At 37.3% G+C, this 16,378-nt stretch overlaps 1 protein-coding gene and 1 non-coding gene across 3 annotated transcripts in view; one reads left to right on the forward strand and one right to left on the reverse strand.

The window, feature by feature from the left end:
* Positions 1–16,378, forward strand: part of Plppr5 (phospholipid phosphatase related 5) — a 274,811-nt gene that overhangs the window by 55,756 nt on the left and 202,677 nt on the right. The window lies entirely within an intron of this gene.
* Positions 11,052–11,158, reverse strand: LOC116094491. The gene has a single exon (XR_004120147.1). It is a non-coding gene; the product is annotated as a U6 spliceosomal RNA (small nuclear RNA).

A 16,378-nucleotide genomic window follows, 5' to 3' on the forward strand; every position in this document is an offset into this window, starting at 1 on the left:
TTTAAGTGTTTCTAATACAATATTTATAGTTGTTTTGAGAAAGAAGATTCTGAAAAATAATCATGAAACTTGAAACTGGTACTCTATAAAGAATTCAGCAAAGTATAGGTTTTTTTTAGAAAAATAATTCTGAAAGTACTGAAATTTCTATCTCTTGTGAATAAGAAATTACAGTATTGGATAATGGACTGGTCATGCATTATCAGCAAATTTAACAGTACATATCTGGGCCTGAGGTGTTGACTCAGTGAGCAAGGAGCTTGCTGTGTGAGCATGAGGAGCTGAGTTTGAATCCCCAGAACTCACATAAAAGCCAGACCCTGTCATATGGTCTGAAGCTCCAGTGCTGTGGGAGGATGGCAGAGACAGGTAGGTGTCCAGAGCTCCCTGGCTAGACAGTTACTCAACAGGTGAGCTCCGGGCTCAGTATGCTACCTCTTTAAAACAAGGTGGAGAGGCTCAAAGAGATGGCTCGGAGGTGAAGAGCACTGGCTGATCCTGCAGAGGACTCGAGAGCAGTTGCCAGCACCCACACAACAGCTTAAGACTATCTGAAATGACAGTTCTGCAGGACCTGACACCTTCTTTTGGTCTCCATGGGCACCAGGCAACACATGATGTTCATACATATATGCATGTAAAACACTCATAGACATAAAAAATGAGTAAATAGTTTAAAAGTAAGGTGAAGGTCAGTGCAGCAAACATCTGATTCTTGCTCACCCCCCACCACACACACACACACACACACACCCCCCACACACACACACCCCACACACATACACACACACTCCCCCCCACACACACATACACATACACACATACACACACACACACATGCACTAGTGCTTTATATATGATTCTAAATTAGAAAAATAACCATATATATATAATTTTCTAATATATATCACATATATCATATATTAGAAATATTATATATTATAAATACAATATATATAAGATATCATTATATATTATACCATTCAGAGGTTTTACAATGCAGTTTTAAATGTATTATATATATTATATATCATATATATCATAATATATTATTCATTATATATCAAATGTATCTAATATATATAAATTTCTTAGTTGGTAGCTGGATCATCTTATTAAAAAACGGATATATATATACATATATATGTGTGTGTATATATATCAGTTATATGTGGACAATGTCTATGTAAATCCCAAAGAAGTGGTTGAAAATCAGGCTTTAATACCATTGTTTTCTCTAGGAGCAGGAAGGGTGGTCCCCAGAAGTCTAGTTCTGGGGACTTAACAAGTAAAGGCCCTATGAAAGCAAATAGAGGTGAATGTTTGATTCTGTTTCCACTGGTGTATTTCCTGTGACCTGCTCATCCCTCACTTGCTGGTTCAGAGAGGGAAATATTACAAATTGAGATTTCCTTTATAAAGATACAATTTTCTTGTAAATGTGAACCACCATTTTGGAGGCTTTTATTTGTGTGTGTGTGTGTGTGTGTGTGTGTGTGTGTGTGCACATGTGTTTGTATATTTTTCTTTTGTTCATTCACTTTACATCCTGATCACTGTTCTCCCTGTTTTTCCTCCTACAGTTTCTCCTCCCCCTTTTCTCCCACTCTTCTCTGAAATGGATGGCCTCCCTGGGTATATCCACCCCACTCTGGTACATCAAGTCTCTGCAGGGTTAGGTGCTTCTTCCACTAAGGCCAGACAGGACAAGTTAGGGGAATAGATTCCCCAGATAAGCAACAGCTTTAGGACTAACCTCTGCTCTAGTTGTTCTGGACCCTCATAAAGATAAAGCTGCACATCTGCTACATAGATGGGGAGGTACCTAGGTCCAGCCACTGTATGCTATTTGTTTGGTGGTTCAGTCTCTGAGAGCCCTCAAGGGTCCATGTTAGTTGACTCTGTTAGTCTTCCTGTGATGTTTCTATCTCTTTGAAGGTACTCACTTTTAAGTGGATATTAGCTGTAAAATACAGGATACCCATACTCTACTCCACAGTCCCAAAGAAGCTAAACAAAAAGGAAGGCACAAGTGAGGATGCTTGAATCTCATTTAGAAGAGGGGAATAAAATAGGCAGATGGAGGGAGGGAAAAGGATGGGGGAGATGATAGGCATGGAGAAATCAAGTGTGTGGAGAGATAGGGGAGATGGCCAGGTGGTGATGAGAATGAATGGAAATCTGCAGCTGGTGGGGGTGGGGACATCTTCAGGATGCCAGAGACCTATGGCTGGGGGTGGGGAGCTCCCAAGAATCAATGGGGGTGACCTTAACCATGACTCACAGTAGTGGTGATATGGAACCTAAAGAGGCCACCTCCTGTAAACAGGTAGGAACCCCAGTGGAGTGATAGGGACACCAACATGAAATTTATCCTGCCAATGGTGAGATGGAGCAGAGACTAAAGGAATGGCCAAGCAATAAGCAGCCTAACTAAAGATCCATCCTGTGGGCATGCACCAATCCCTGACACTATTAATGATAGGCTGATATGCTTGCAGACAGGAGCCTAGCATGGCTGTACTCTGAGAGGGTCCACCCAGCATATGACTCAGAGCCAAACATTGGATGGAGCTTGGAGACTCTTATGGGAGAGTTGGGGGAAGGATTGGAGGCTTTTTCTGAACTATGGATATAATCAGTTAAAAGCGATTCTTACAGCTCATTAATAACTAACAATAAGTATTGTTTATTTAGAATTCACAGTGTATCAGAAAGTTTTCTAAGTAATCTCTACTCAACCCTTCATTAGTTAAGTCTAGATAGTAGGTCCTTGTGCTATTGCTCTTTGATTTAAATGGCTGTAAGACTGTGGTTCGTTAGTTCTGCCACCAAAGACTGCATTTTAAATAATTTTTTTTTCTGTTTTGTAGAACTAACTGGCCAGTCCTTGGGAGAGGTGTTTTGTGCTCTTCCACAAGGCTGTTGTACCTCGCCGATCATATTCTTGAACCTGGTGTTCTAAATTCTAAAGTGTGGCACCACCCAAGATTTTAACAGTTAAATATCATTTTGGATTTTCAGAACACAGGGCATCCAGCAACTTCTATACATTCCCTTCTTAAACGTCAGTTGCTGTGTTGGTTTGAATAGAAATGCCTCCCCATAGAGAGATTCATGTGTTTGAACACTTGGCCATAGAGAATGGGACTATTAGGAGATGTAGCCTTGCAGGAACATGTGTGACCTTATTAGAGGAAGCCTGTCCCTGTAGAGATGTGCTTTGAGGTCTTATATGCTTAAACTGAAAACAGTGTGGGACACTCAGCTCCTCTAGTACCAGACCTGTCTGTACACTGTCATGCTTCTGGCCATGATAATAATGGACTATATTTCTGTAACTGTAAGCCAGCCTCAATGAAATATTTTCTTTTATGAGAGTTGCCATGATCATGGTGTCTCTTCACAGCCATCTAAACCCTAAAATATTTGCACAGACCAAGTAACCCCAAGCACATTTGATTAAAGTCAGCATTAATGTGTAGAAAATGATGGCGTCTGGTCCTTAAATTACCCTGCTTCCTTCCCTTCAACTGTTGTCTCCTGAGTATTGACCAATGGCAGACAGCCCAGGCTTCTTCTAGAAACAGTATAAAGAGCACATTTTGCTGAAATATTGGACAGATGATTGTCAAAAATACACTTGAATTTGAACATATTTTGGCATGTCTTCACCACTGATTTCTACATGTTCAAATTTTTTACCCTACTCTATTATGTTCTAATTCAGGCCATAGTGAATTTCTAGCCACAGAACACACTTGATTTGTAATATTTCTATTATGACAAAGGAAACTAGAAAGTAGTAAACATTGAGTCTGTGAGGGAAAATGAAAGAATCTAAGATTGATAAGACGAAAATTCAGTCACGTATATTTTTCAGTCTCCCAACAATATATATGATCTTTGCCTTTCAATCCATACACATTTAAGTATGAATCAACTTTTAGAATAAATTTTACTTAATTTTGACATCATATATGTAGTGATTTTTTTCCATGTATGTACCTCAGAGAGGGGTCAAACAAAAAAAAGAACCGATTTAGAGCACAAGGTCCTTGCCCACTAGCACTTTGTGATCTAGATTAGGACCCTTCTAGTAGGAAGTAACTGAGTAGAAGCTTTCTGGTGAAGATGAGGAGACACAAAACATTAGACCCCTTCACCTCTCCTCAGTTCCTCTCTTGAAATTCTCCCATCTCAAGTTAATAGTCTATTTTCTTTGATTATTATTGTTTTATACATATGTCCAGTGACACACACTTATATATCACAAATACGTATGACTACCACCCTGTTTAGTTTGTTTTGTTGTTTGTAGATGTATGGTTTCAAGGCTGACCATTCTACACTGGACAAACAACAAGGGTGCTCATCTGGGAGAGGCTAATTCTTCTTCTCTTAGCAGTCATTAGTTGCCTGTATTTCATTGTCTAATTGTGGGATTCCATGAGATTTCACCCTTCCATGTTAACATATCCACTGATTTGCCATTGTGCCTGTCTTGCTTATGCAGGCATTTTTTAGGAAACACTGATCTACAGCAGGTTTCCAGCTATTCTGATTCTTGTGCTCTTCCTCCCCCATCTTCCATGATGTTTTGTGAGTCATAGATGCAGATTCTGTGATATAGATGTATCTGTTGGGCCTAGACTACTCAGGGACCTCTTAGCATTGTGTCCATTTCTATGTGATGGTCTCCATGTAAAAAATAATCTTCTCTCTGGGTATAGTAATAAGATTTAGTATGTAAGAAGGAATTATGCTGGTCTACTAAAGTGGTAGTAGAAGTTCATGACCTCACTAGCCCTGGGAAAATACCACCAGCTTATAAATACCACTTATTGACCCTTTTACATATCTTGCCATGCTGGTAATTTTCTGATCTGTGTTTATTTCTATTCAGTAATGATAAATTTGGGAAAAGACTACCATTTTGTGTTACATTTTTTCCCCATAGGAATCCTTATATTCTAGAAAGAACTTATGAGTCCTTATGAATTTTAATTCAATTCACTTAACTCTTTAATGTCTACTTTGGGAAAGTTTTTTTTTTTTTGAGCTCTAGTTTTTATGGTTTGCTTATCGTTTTTCTTGAATGACTATTTCTGTTGGAAAAGTTGCCTATTTACGTGTCTTATCATCTTTACTCTAAATGTTGGTATAAAGATTAGTAGAAAATGAAATAAATGATATTTAATCCCATTCAGGGGGCATGTTTCATCCTGCCATAAATAATTAAACCAGGTCTAGAAAATAGCTTAAGCAAATTTCAGGACTTGCTGTTTCCAGATAATATGAAAGTTTGATTATGATTTTTTTTCAAGCAAAATTTCATTGATTTAGGCACCTGTAAAATTGCAAAACATCTTAGTGCATGTCTTGCTTTTGTTTTAGGTTTCTGTGACCAAAGTAACCTAGGAGAAAAAGGGTTTATTTTATTTCACAATTTCAATTTACAGTCCATCATTCTGGTGAAATCACAGCAATAGGAACTTGAAGCAGTTAGTCTCATTACATCAACAGTCAAAGGCAGAAGCCAGTGAAGTAATGAATGCATACTTGTGCTCCTCGGCTTGCTTTTTCTACTCTTACACAGTCCAGGATCCCCTGTCAGGAGAACGATAGAACCCATTGTTGACTGTTCTTCTCACCTCAACTAATGTTCAAGGTAATATTCTCCAAAACATTCCTACAGCCTATTTGAACTTGATAATCCTTCATTGAGAGGCTAGTCCTAAATGATTCCTAAGTGATTGTGCCAAGTTGATGATTAAAGTCACTCAGCCCAGGGCAGCATTAAGAAGCTTCACAGTACCCAGCCTTGATCTAAAGTTTTATCTTTCCATAAATATCTGATGTCTCACTTTCTTTTGTGAGAACAAATTGCCTCCAGATTCTAATCTACCATGCTACTTTATGTCTTCAAATGATGACTAGTATCTTCTGACCCTGGTACTCCATCATCTTTTTGGGCTTACTTGTCCTTCCATTCTCCTATGGATGAGTGTGCAAGAGATGCTGCTTGTCTCAGGAGGAGCTTGGAGAACTCTGAACCTTAGCTTTTTAAATGTACAATTCACTTCTGATATATATATATATATATATATATATATATATATATATATATATATCTCCACCTTTTTGAGTCTATTTCTTGTTTTGTTTTTCTTTTGGAAACATTAATCTCTTGTGATCTTCAATATCCTGAGAAAATTGTACAATCTTACCTTAACCATTCTGAGTCCTTATTTGTTATTTCCAAATGGAAGAAATTTCATGTGGGTTTAAATATAGCAGGAGAAAATTACTTGGCTTGGTGCCTGACATTGGTAGGTACCTGATAAATATTAATGCCATTTCTCCATTAAGGTGGATATCAAGGGGTGTTAAGAAGAGAAATTAACAACTGAGAGAATTTTGCCTTAACAGAATTTGCAAGAGGTTAAGTTCTAAAGACACAGGACATGGATAAGCAAAAGGGACAAAAAGAAAACTGGAGGATTTGTTTGATAATTTATTTAAATCATTGCTCATGTAATGTTTCCTGTGTGGACTATGTTTATGATTGATATTTTCCTCAACAATACTCCCAAGCTTGAGATCTTAGACTTGTAAGTTTTTATAAATCTGATCTTTGCAGCCACTGTGTTCCATAGAAGCAAACACAAGTATTTTTTTAATCATATTTGTTTCAACAATAATGCAGGTCGATGTGGAAACTTAACAAAGGTTGAAAAAGTATTAAAGTATAGCACCAAACAATTATAATTAGTGAAAAATCAAAAGCAGAGGAAGACCTTGCCTAGCAAGGCCACAAGACAATGGCTGATAGTGTTCATTCTTCCAGGAAGGAAATAACTCCATAAACACCCATTATTCCCTAGAGAAGTACAGAGCAGTACTGGCCTTCATTTCCGTGTTCCACACCTGAAGGAGCAAATAGGCTTACTGAGTAGGCGAGGCAACATCAAAAAAGGCATAGAGTCACCACCTACATTTAACCCTCCCTTCAGTTTCCCTTTCATTATTAGCATTGACTCAGCCCAAGAAGAATACACATTAAAATCTTTCCTTTCACTAGAAAAGCCAGCTGGGTGGCTCCAATAGGAAAATGAAATAAGCTCTTATACATATAAATACTTGTGGAAAGGAATAAAAAATTGGGGCTATTTGAATGTTTGTAGCATTCAATTTCAATGTGAATACCCAATTCATTGACTCAAAGCAAAAAGAGACAGACCAGGTAACACAAAGAAAAAATGCAAGAAGAAATCTCTTGTACAGTGATTTAGGTTAACAACATACTAAGACCTCAATAGGATGAAATTGTATGTGGGTGGGAGCAAATGTGGACTTAATCCGCTCTTGATCATGACTGGGCAGAGAGTTTCCAGCTGTTGACAGAATCCTTCCTAGCCTTTAACCCTGTAAAATTCCTTGTTCAATCTGGTAGCATTTGATTCTTTAAAAAAATCAAGCAAATCCTGTGTACAAACATGCCCAGTACATTATACTAAAAGAACTAGTTGTCTTGAATGGGAATTCTTACCCTCACCCTAACCCCATCATCTTTACTGACTTTACCCTTCATTCCCTGTGCCTCTGTGGAAGGAGAGATGGCCCCAGAAGGCTGAATCTCTAAAATGAGAGTTGAGCCTCTAAATGTGGGAATTTAATCTTTTGATTATAGGATTATATTTTTTGAATACAATTCTGACTTTAAAAATAAATAACCTTATATCGTGCTTATTTGTCAACTGGTGGCAGTCTCTACTCTGGAAACACAAATACAGCTTGAACATTTAATGTATATCACTGACTTTCATCACTAATTCATGATTTAAATATCACTTCTCTAGGTATACTTACCTATACCACTTGACATATTACATTATAATTGTGAGATATGGTGACATAATCTCACATGCATAGGCTTTTAAATTCTCCATACTGTAATTGGCCTGTGACAACAATCTGAGATGACAGTGAATTAGCATCTCGATTATCTGTGTTCCATCTCATCTTCAGCCAGTGGATTATATAGGGAAAGGAGTCAAAGGCCGTCAGTTATTTCCAGGTTTAGTACTGGGCTTCTGATCAATTGGTCAGTCATGTCTTTGAGATTCTGAAACTGAAGGTGATGGGATGTTTTCTCCTCTCCTCCTCTTGCCTCTCCTCTCCACTCCTCTCCTCTCCTTTCTTCTCTCCTCCCCTCTTCTATCCTTCTTTTTCCTCTCTTCCCCTATCCTCCATTCCCCTCCTCTCCTCTGCTCTTCTCTATAGAAGGGAGAAACCTGATGAAAACTAAGGTAAAATCTGGAGCCTTATCTTTTGGATGATCTTTGGAATGAAGATCAGCTTAGCATGCACCAACCATTATATAGATTTTTTTTTTTTTACAGAAAAAAGCATAACACACTCTGATAATGCAAAGTACATTGCATGTCTGTAAGCATCAGGTCAAATTATAGATGTTTTACTTTGGGAAAGTTAGTCTAAGACATACCTCCTACTCTTCTAAAGTGATCCTAACACTAATAAGAACCTTATCTAATTAATTGGCCTTTAGAGGAGTGAGTACATGCCAAGCAGAAGCAGATGGTAACAATACATCATTTTCCTTCTTTCATAGAGTTCAGCTTCTCCTCCTTACCAATTTCTATGCTGCTACTTTGTGACAAAGTGTTGCAGATGTATGGGGATCTCAAGATTTGTGTGATTTATTTTTGGTCTATTGTCTGTCACTCATCCTCCTTATGTTCTCAAATTGAACATCTGAGACAATTTGGCTCACTGAAATCTACTAAAGCAAAAGAGCCAAACTTGTCACATGCAGGAGTAAGATGAAGGCTTCTGAGATGACCCACTACTATATGTTCCTACTGAAGGTCTTTGGAAGATTTCTAATAACTCTAGATGCTGGGTGTGCATGGGAGATATCTAATGTGAGGAAATAGTGGAACTAGTCAATATCCCAATGAGTAGCTAGAGAAGAATTACTACAGAAAGTGTGGGATTTCTTCCATGAAAAATGCAGGTGAAATAAATAAAAATATATGTTCCTTCAAAGTTTCTTGACAAGAAGTACAGTTCAGGCTTCTGTGATGCAGAAAATTTACTGCTCTTGCAGATCTGGATTTAATCCCATTACATACACTGAACAGCACCCAACTGCATGTAATAATTGCTTCAGGTGATCTGGTGATTTCTTCTGCTCTTTGTGATACACACACACACACACACACACACACAAACACACACACACACACACACACACTGACGCAGACATAGACACACAAACAAGAGCAGAATATAACTTAGGATAGAATTCAGGCTTCCAGTGAAAGATAACTGTTGTGCTCTGAAAAGGATTGGCCCTCATAGCTTCATAGGGAGCCCCATAAGGAAGATGTGGCCGTGTTGAAGTAGATCAAGCCTCGGAGGAAGTATGTCACTGTTGGGGAGGTCTTTGCAGGCTCAGAAGTTCAAACTACACCAAGTGTGGCTGACAATCTCCTGCTGCCTGTAAATTAAGATGTAGAACTCTCCGCTCCTTTTCCACCTCCTTGTCTGCCTGCATGCTGCCATGTTTCCCACCATAACAATAATGTACTAAATCTCTGAAACTATAACCAGCCCAATTAAAGGCTTTCCTTTATCAGAGTTGATGTGGTCATAATGTTTTTTCACATCAATAAAAATCCCAAGATAATAACTGAAAAGTCTTCTTGTCTCCAACGAACTTACAAGTCTGTCTAATGAAATTATATTGATCAATATTACACCACTTTTGTTTGCTCTATTAATCATGTGTTTAGGTAGCCTTAAAAGGAACATTATGGCTCTTCTCTCTCTGTTCTCCTAGACCTAATTTCTTAGTCTCTTCCCTACCACTAAAACAGATCACCAGCTGCAGCCTCCCTTACCACACTGTGCAGCACATCTCCTGTGGATCACATAGACCATCTCCTCCTAACAAAAGTTAAATCAGTTAAATCAGTCATTAAAATTCTCCCAACAAAAAAGAGCCCAGGGCCAGATGGCTTTAGCACAGCATTCTACCAGAATGTCAAAAAAGATTTACCACCAATACTCAAATTATTCAACTTCAATATGAAAGTTTTTGATTCATTTTACATTTATTTTATTTTGCCATATAGGGTTGTTATTTCTTGGAAGCCTATTCTTTTCTAATGAGAGACAGAAACTGAATGGATCCAGAGCAGAGGGTAGATGGGTAGAAACTGTAGTCAGTAGGTTGGTGGGGGGGAATGTAATCAGAATAAAGTATAGGAGAAAAGAATCCATTTTTAATACAAAAAGTTTGCACATTTTACAACATTACATTTCACACACAAAAGACAAAACTTCATTCTCCCACAGTGCCACAGTATAAATTTGACTTCAGAGAAATGGTTTAGTTTGGACTTTCATTAATCATTAATCCAGTAACACATTAAGTATTTTTGTAAATAGTAATCAAGGGTATTATACACAGTTATATTTACCACAGAACTTTAAATGTTATCTCAATCACTCACAACTACAAATTTATTAGAAAAAGTCCCAATTTCATTGATTAGAACACTAAATTTGTGAATTCAGTTAATTTGATTCTCAATATAAGGAATTATCATTATTAAAGTTTAAGGTCAAAGTTTCTCAATTTAGGAAGGGTGTACATGGTAATTAAAGCCTATATACTTGAGCTAATAAATGCTTCTACAAAGATATAGTCTATCTAATATTTCCTGTGTAAATGTACTCTTTAAAATTAAGAAACAGTCTTATTCCAAGAATATGCATACATATAGTACATTGTAGTCATTATAATTCATTAAAGAAATGCTTGGAAAGCAAATACTAGATTTCATATGTTTTCCAGTGACAGACCTAAATAAAAAGCCATATTTCTATGGATATATGTGTAATGAACAAATTACAACAGGTATAATATACAGCAATACGAAAATATATTTAGTAAACTAACCTCTTAGAATTGAGGTAATTGGTATTCTTTTTTCTTTCTTTCTTTTCTTTTTTTTTTTTTAAATATGGAACGCTTCACGAATTTACGTGTCATCCTTTGGCAGTGGCCATGCTAATCTTCTCTGTATCACTCCAATTTTAGTATATGTGCTGCCAAAGCGAGCACGGTAATTGATATTCTTGATGGTTTTATCCTAATGTTTTTTTAATTTTAAAATATTTTTTCATTTAAATATATATTAAATTGCATTTTTACAGATTTATTAGGGTTCAACTGAGTAATGCAACTGTACGCATTTAAAAAAGTGGATGCAGTTATGGGGTTGGAGGTGTAGCTTCTTTGGTAACTTGGTTAAAACAGTGGAACCCTGGGGCCCAGGCCTAGAACTGCATATACTGGGTGTGGTGACACAAGGCAACGATCTGGTCCCATTGCAGGTAGGGACAGAAGGATCAGTATTTCAACAGCAAGGCCAAGCTATTTGCTACTTAGTGAGTTTGAATTTGAAGCAATGGCAAACAAAAATGAAACCAGAAATACTCCCTCAAGAAAAGAAAGAAAGAAAGAAAGAAATGAAGAGATAAAGAAAATAGAAAAGAGGAAAAAAAGGAAAAAGGGAAGAAAAGACAAAAGCATTTAATAATCCAGAATCTCCAAAAGAGACAAGGGGTTTTAGATACATGTACTTGGGGTCCAAGAGTCACTCAAACCCCTACAGGTGTTATTGACAGACAGACTATTTATAGGGAACAACTTTGGCAGAGACATTCTTGAAACTATTCTACTGGGATAACAAGATGACTCAGCAGCTAAAAGTACTTGCCATGAACTAACAACCTAAATTCAATCCTTTGGGACTCATAGTAGAGTAGAGAACTGACTCTTGCAAATTGTCCTCTAGTTTAACACCCATGTAGTAGTATGTGCATGCACACACATGGAAATAATAAGACACAAACCAATAAATATAAACTACTATTATGTTCTCTTAAAGTTTGGAATCTTTAGTTCTAAATCAGCAAGGAACATCACCTAGAAAAAAATGAATCTCTCTGTCTCCAAAAGTACAGACCTCTTACAAATGCTGGCTTGGGTTGTTCTCCCCAGGCCTTCCATCTTATGACTCAAGTAGCAAGAAAAATGGATGTAGCATGCACACATCAGTGTAAAAAGAAAACATCACCTTCACTGTCTTGGGGAGCCACTGCGAATGACTCTCAGGCCTGCCTATGTGGTTATCCAATGGCCTCCATTATCTCAGGTTGACATTTGGAAAAAAATAACAGAACTCTAGAAAAGACAACAGACGTGAAACCAATAATGGTTGTGTTTCACTCCAAGGAGCAATAGTGCTGGTTTTATTTCTCTATCAGCTCTTAGGAAAAATTACATCTAAAATGGGAGATTTGGGTCTTGAAGTTTAATACATTTCTCCTTTGGGGAAGAAAAAAAAACTTCAATAAATGTTCCACTCCTTCGATTTCAGCTGCACGTATCTATTTTATTTCCAATCTTTTGTTATTTCTGTTATCTTAGAAGAGTCTGCCAATTTCCCCTCAGCATGGGAGTTGTCTTTTTTGTAGCCTCAGTTCTGCTATTTATGGCCTTAAATGTGATTTTTAAACTGTTGATATTTCCCCTTAAGTATTCTGGCATTTTCAAGTTATTTCAACCTGATAATAGTCACTTGCTAATAATTTATTAAATTTAATGTATCTCACTGCAGGCAAGGTTGTGTGTTAGTCCTCACTGTAATAGTTCCTGTGGGTGTGGTAGATAATCACTAAGGATTTGGTGGGGACAAACTAGTGTTTCTCTGGAAAGCTAGCTAGCTATTCTAGCATCTATATAGATAAGAAAGGGCATTGTAACATATGCTATGTGATGTGTCTACAATATAAAATACTGAATGGAATAAAAACACAGATTCAAGGATGTACAGCATAAAGACAAAACAGGAAGAACAGGGAAGAGTTGTGAGACATGAGAAATCAATATGGGTCAAGCCCATATTTAGAAAGTAGAAATCCATATTTTTTCAGTAGAAAAAAAGAGATAACACAGGAGAAATATTGGACACAAAAATAATGCCAAAGCAGTTATTACAGATAAGGAAAAATACAACTCTCCCCACGTTTTCATTCCTAAGCAAACTAATCTTTTAAAAAACGCACAGGGTCCTCCTCATTCTTTTGAGACTAAGATACAGAACATATCTTAAAATCTTATGAACACATTTTAGAATAAAATAAAATTGACTACAAAAAACTGAGCTGCAGAATGACAATATGTCTCTTTCAATAACAATGGTGATCAAAGACAATGAGACATGCCTACTTAGGAAAAGAGTTTCCAGTATTAGAAAAATATTATTTATACATGTGTGGTTTCCTGGTTGTGTTTTCGTTTTTTACAAGTTAGAGTTATCTGGGCAGAGGAGCTACAGAATTGAGGAAATACTTCCATAAGATTGGCCTGTATGTAAGCCTGTGGGGCATTTTCTTAATCAGTGACTCATGTGGGAAGACTGAGCCCATGTGAGTGGTGCCAACCCTGTACAGGTGGTGTTGGGATGTATAAGTAAACAGGCTAAGCAGACCATTAAGAGTAAGCCAGCAATCCATGTTCCTATATGATTTTTGCTTCAGTCCCTGCCTCTAGGTTCTTGCCTTGACTTTTTGCTCCAACTTCTATGATGGACAATGAATGATGTAGAACTACATGATAAAATAAACGCCCCCCCCCACCTCCCACCCCAGGTTTCATTTGGTCATGATGCTTCATCACAGCAAGGAAAGCCAATTAAAGCAAGCAGGCAACACAGTGTCTCTAACATCTTTTCCAGCTAAGTTAGCTTCAGCTACCCAGTGATGTTTGTAGTGAGGTCTCTAATAAAGAAGCAGCTTTCATGTTGAAAAGTAGCAAGTCATAGTCTTTGCTCTTCTTGGGTTTGGTGCTATACAGATAAAATATAGATTGCATCTCAGTCAATAGGTGAGCAGACCAGCAGAAACTTCTCAGAATCTAAGGGAGAACAATGTCTCATCACAGAGTCCTTTATCAGTCACTACAGGTCAATCCTGAAAGAGGAAATCTTGGCATGGATTTAAATTTTTTATATTGCACATCTCAGCAATACATAAGTAAAATCATAACATCCCAAATCAAGGTGGCAGGTAACCACAGGTAGGGAAGAAAACAAAGGAAGCCTATGTCCCTATGTTCAGAAGAACCCATGTCATTGAACACAGAGTTTCCATTAGACCTCTAAGTGATGTTGTAGTTGCCTAAAAAAAAGTATGCTTAAGATAACACATGACGAGCATTTTGGATAACTTATGGAGTATTTTTTACTTTCTTCTTTACACTTACTTAATTTTTATTAGATATTTTCTTTATCTACATTTCAAATGTTATCCCCTTTCCTGGTTTCCCCTCTGATAAAAGTCCCTATTCCCTTCCCCCTTCCCCTGCTCACCAACCCACCCTCTCCTGCTTCCTGGCCCTGGCATTCCCCTACACTGGGGCATTGAGTCTTCATAGGACCAAGGGCCTCTCTTCCCATCGATGACCAACTAGGCCATCCTCTGCTTACTTATAAACATACTTGAGTATTTTTAGATTTAGAAAACAGAAGCCACTTTTTTGAATGATAGAAATCAGAACTAGTTTCATTACACTGAATTTGGCAAGATAAAATGAAAAAATTGTTATAAAAATTGGGGCTGGTTCAGCTCATATCACAGAAAGCCAAAACGATCAGTAACGCCATAGTGCCTTCTTCTCAGTAACTGATCTAATAGAAACTTACATTACAATTATGCTGCTATTGACAAAAGATGCTGTGAGCCTTTGTGTGGTCACAGGTCTGAAAGTGCAGATGTGAGGACTCACTGAAAAGTACCCTACTTGTGTGTACTTCTGATCAACCCTGGACCACTATTAGAGTGGACTGCTGAAATCACAGGGAGACAAAGATGGCACTTGATGACTTTCTGTGGTCTGAGTTAAAGCTGGTGGAATAAAACCAAATCTGTCTATTCCTTCCAGAAGCAGACATTACTCACCCCCTAGACTCCTTTCTATAAATAGGAGCCCCAGTGTGGTGCATTTCACAGCTTCCCACATACTAGCTCTGGCCTCTCGATTATGGTCTAGCAAGTCTGTGATGATGTGTACATTTACTTAAACAGGGAGGATATATTCTTTTACCAACCATTTTTCTCTCCCCTTTCAGCAAACTCAAACATTATGAGAATGGATGTTAGACTACAAAGGAGAGATGTTTGCCATTTGGAACTCCCAGAAATCTTATGGTTTAAAACTCAAGATGAGATCTTGTTTAACATAAAGTCTCCCTCTTCCTCTCTCCCCCTTCTCTTCGTCCTGCACCCCTCTCCCTCCCTCTGTATCTCACTCCCACTGTATGAAATTTTACATAGCTCATGGCCACAGTACTCTAGAGCATACAAGGTTATTGGAGCTATAAATTTCAACCATTTTGTGAAAGTGTTCAATAGAAGTTACAATCAATAGTGAACACAGTGATTTTTGCATGGATGCTTTGCCCATGTTTATGAACTACTTGTGGCACAGAGGCACAATGAATGAAAATCGATTAATACAGAATAGGATTCTAAATGTAAAAATACTAATAAAATGTAGAAGATTGTGGAAATCTTGGGCAATAACAGTATACCACTGATACAATACAATCATATGAGTTTCTCCTTGGAAATCTTTTCTGCTAATATCCACTTTTAAGGATGTGGCTAACATTACAAAATAGTAATAATGTCCAGTCTCTTATTGTTGTAATCATCATTATTACTCTGCTCTAAGGACTAATGATGAATAGTTGCTGTGAAATTAAGCTAAGTTACTGATGTTCCTTAGGTCATTTCAAATGGGGTGCATTATTTAGCTTGAGGAATAGAAAAAGTACCACTTACCAGTTTTACTTCATAACTATGTTTTTCTGAGACTAATAGTAACATTAATTAGCATTCCATTTGTGTTCATAATGAAAATGACTCTGGAATTTAAATTTGTCACAGTAAAGCCATAGGCAAATTAAGTATTTTATATATATATTACTTTCATGCAAAAATATTTAAATTTCCCCTGAGTTGAGAGAGGAAAAATCCAATTATAACCTGGAAAATGTCACCAAAATTATGTAGCCATTAGTGGTTCTCAAGACCTCCCTTCAGTAATCTTTTCTTGTGAATAGTTTTATCCATTTGCCAGCTGTTTCCAAACCTTCACAATAAAATGGTGAACAAATGTAAAATATCATTAGAGGTTATCATACTTTGATAGGAATTGCCTAGTAGATTTGTTTATGAAGGCTGCTGTAACCATGTATCAAAGACTGGATGTCTT

This window comes from Mastomys coucha, unplaced genomic scaffold (assembly GCF_008632895.1).
Source record: "Mastomys coucha isolate ucsf_1 unplaced genomic scaffold, UCSF_Mcou_1 pScaffold16, whole genome shotgun sequence".
NCBI lineage: Eukaryota > Metazoa > Chordata > Mammalia > Rodentia > Muridae > Mastomys > Mastomys coucha.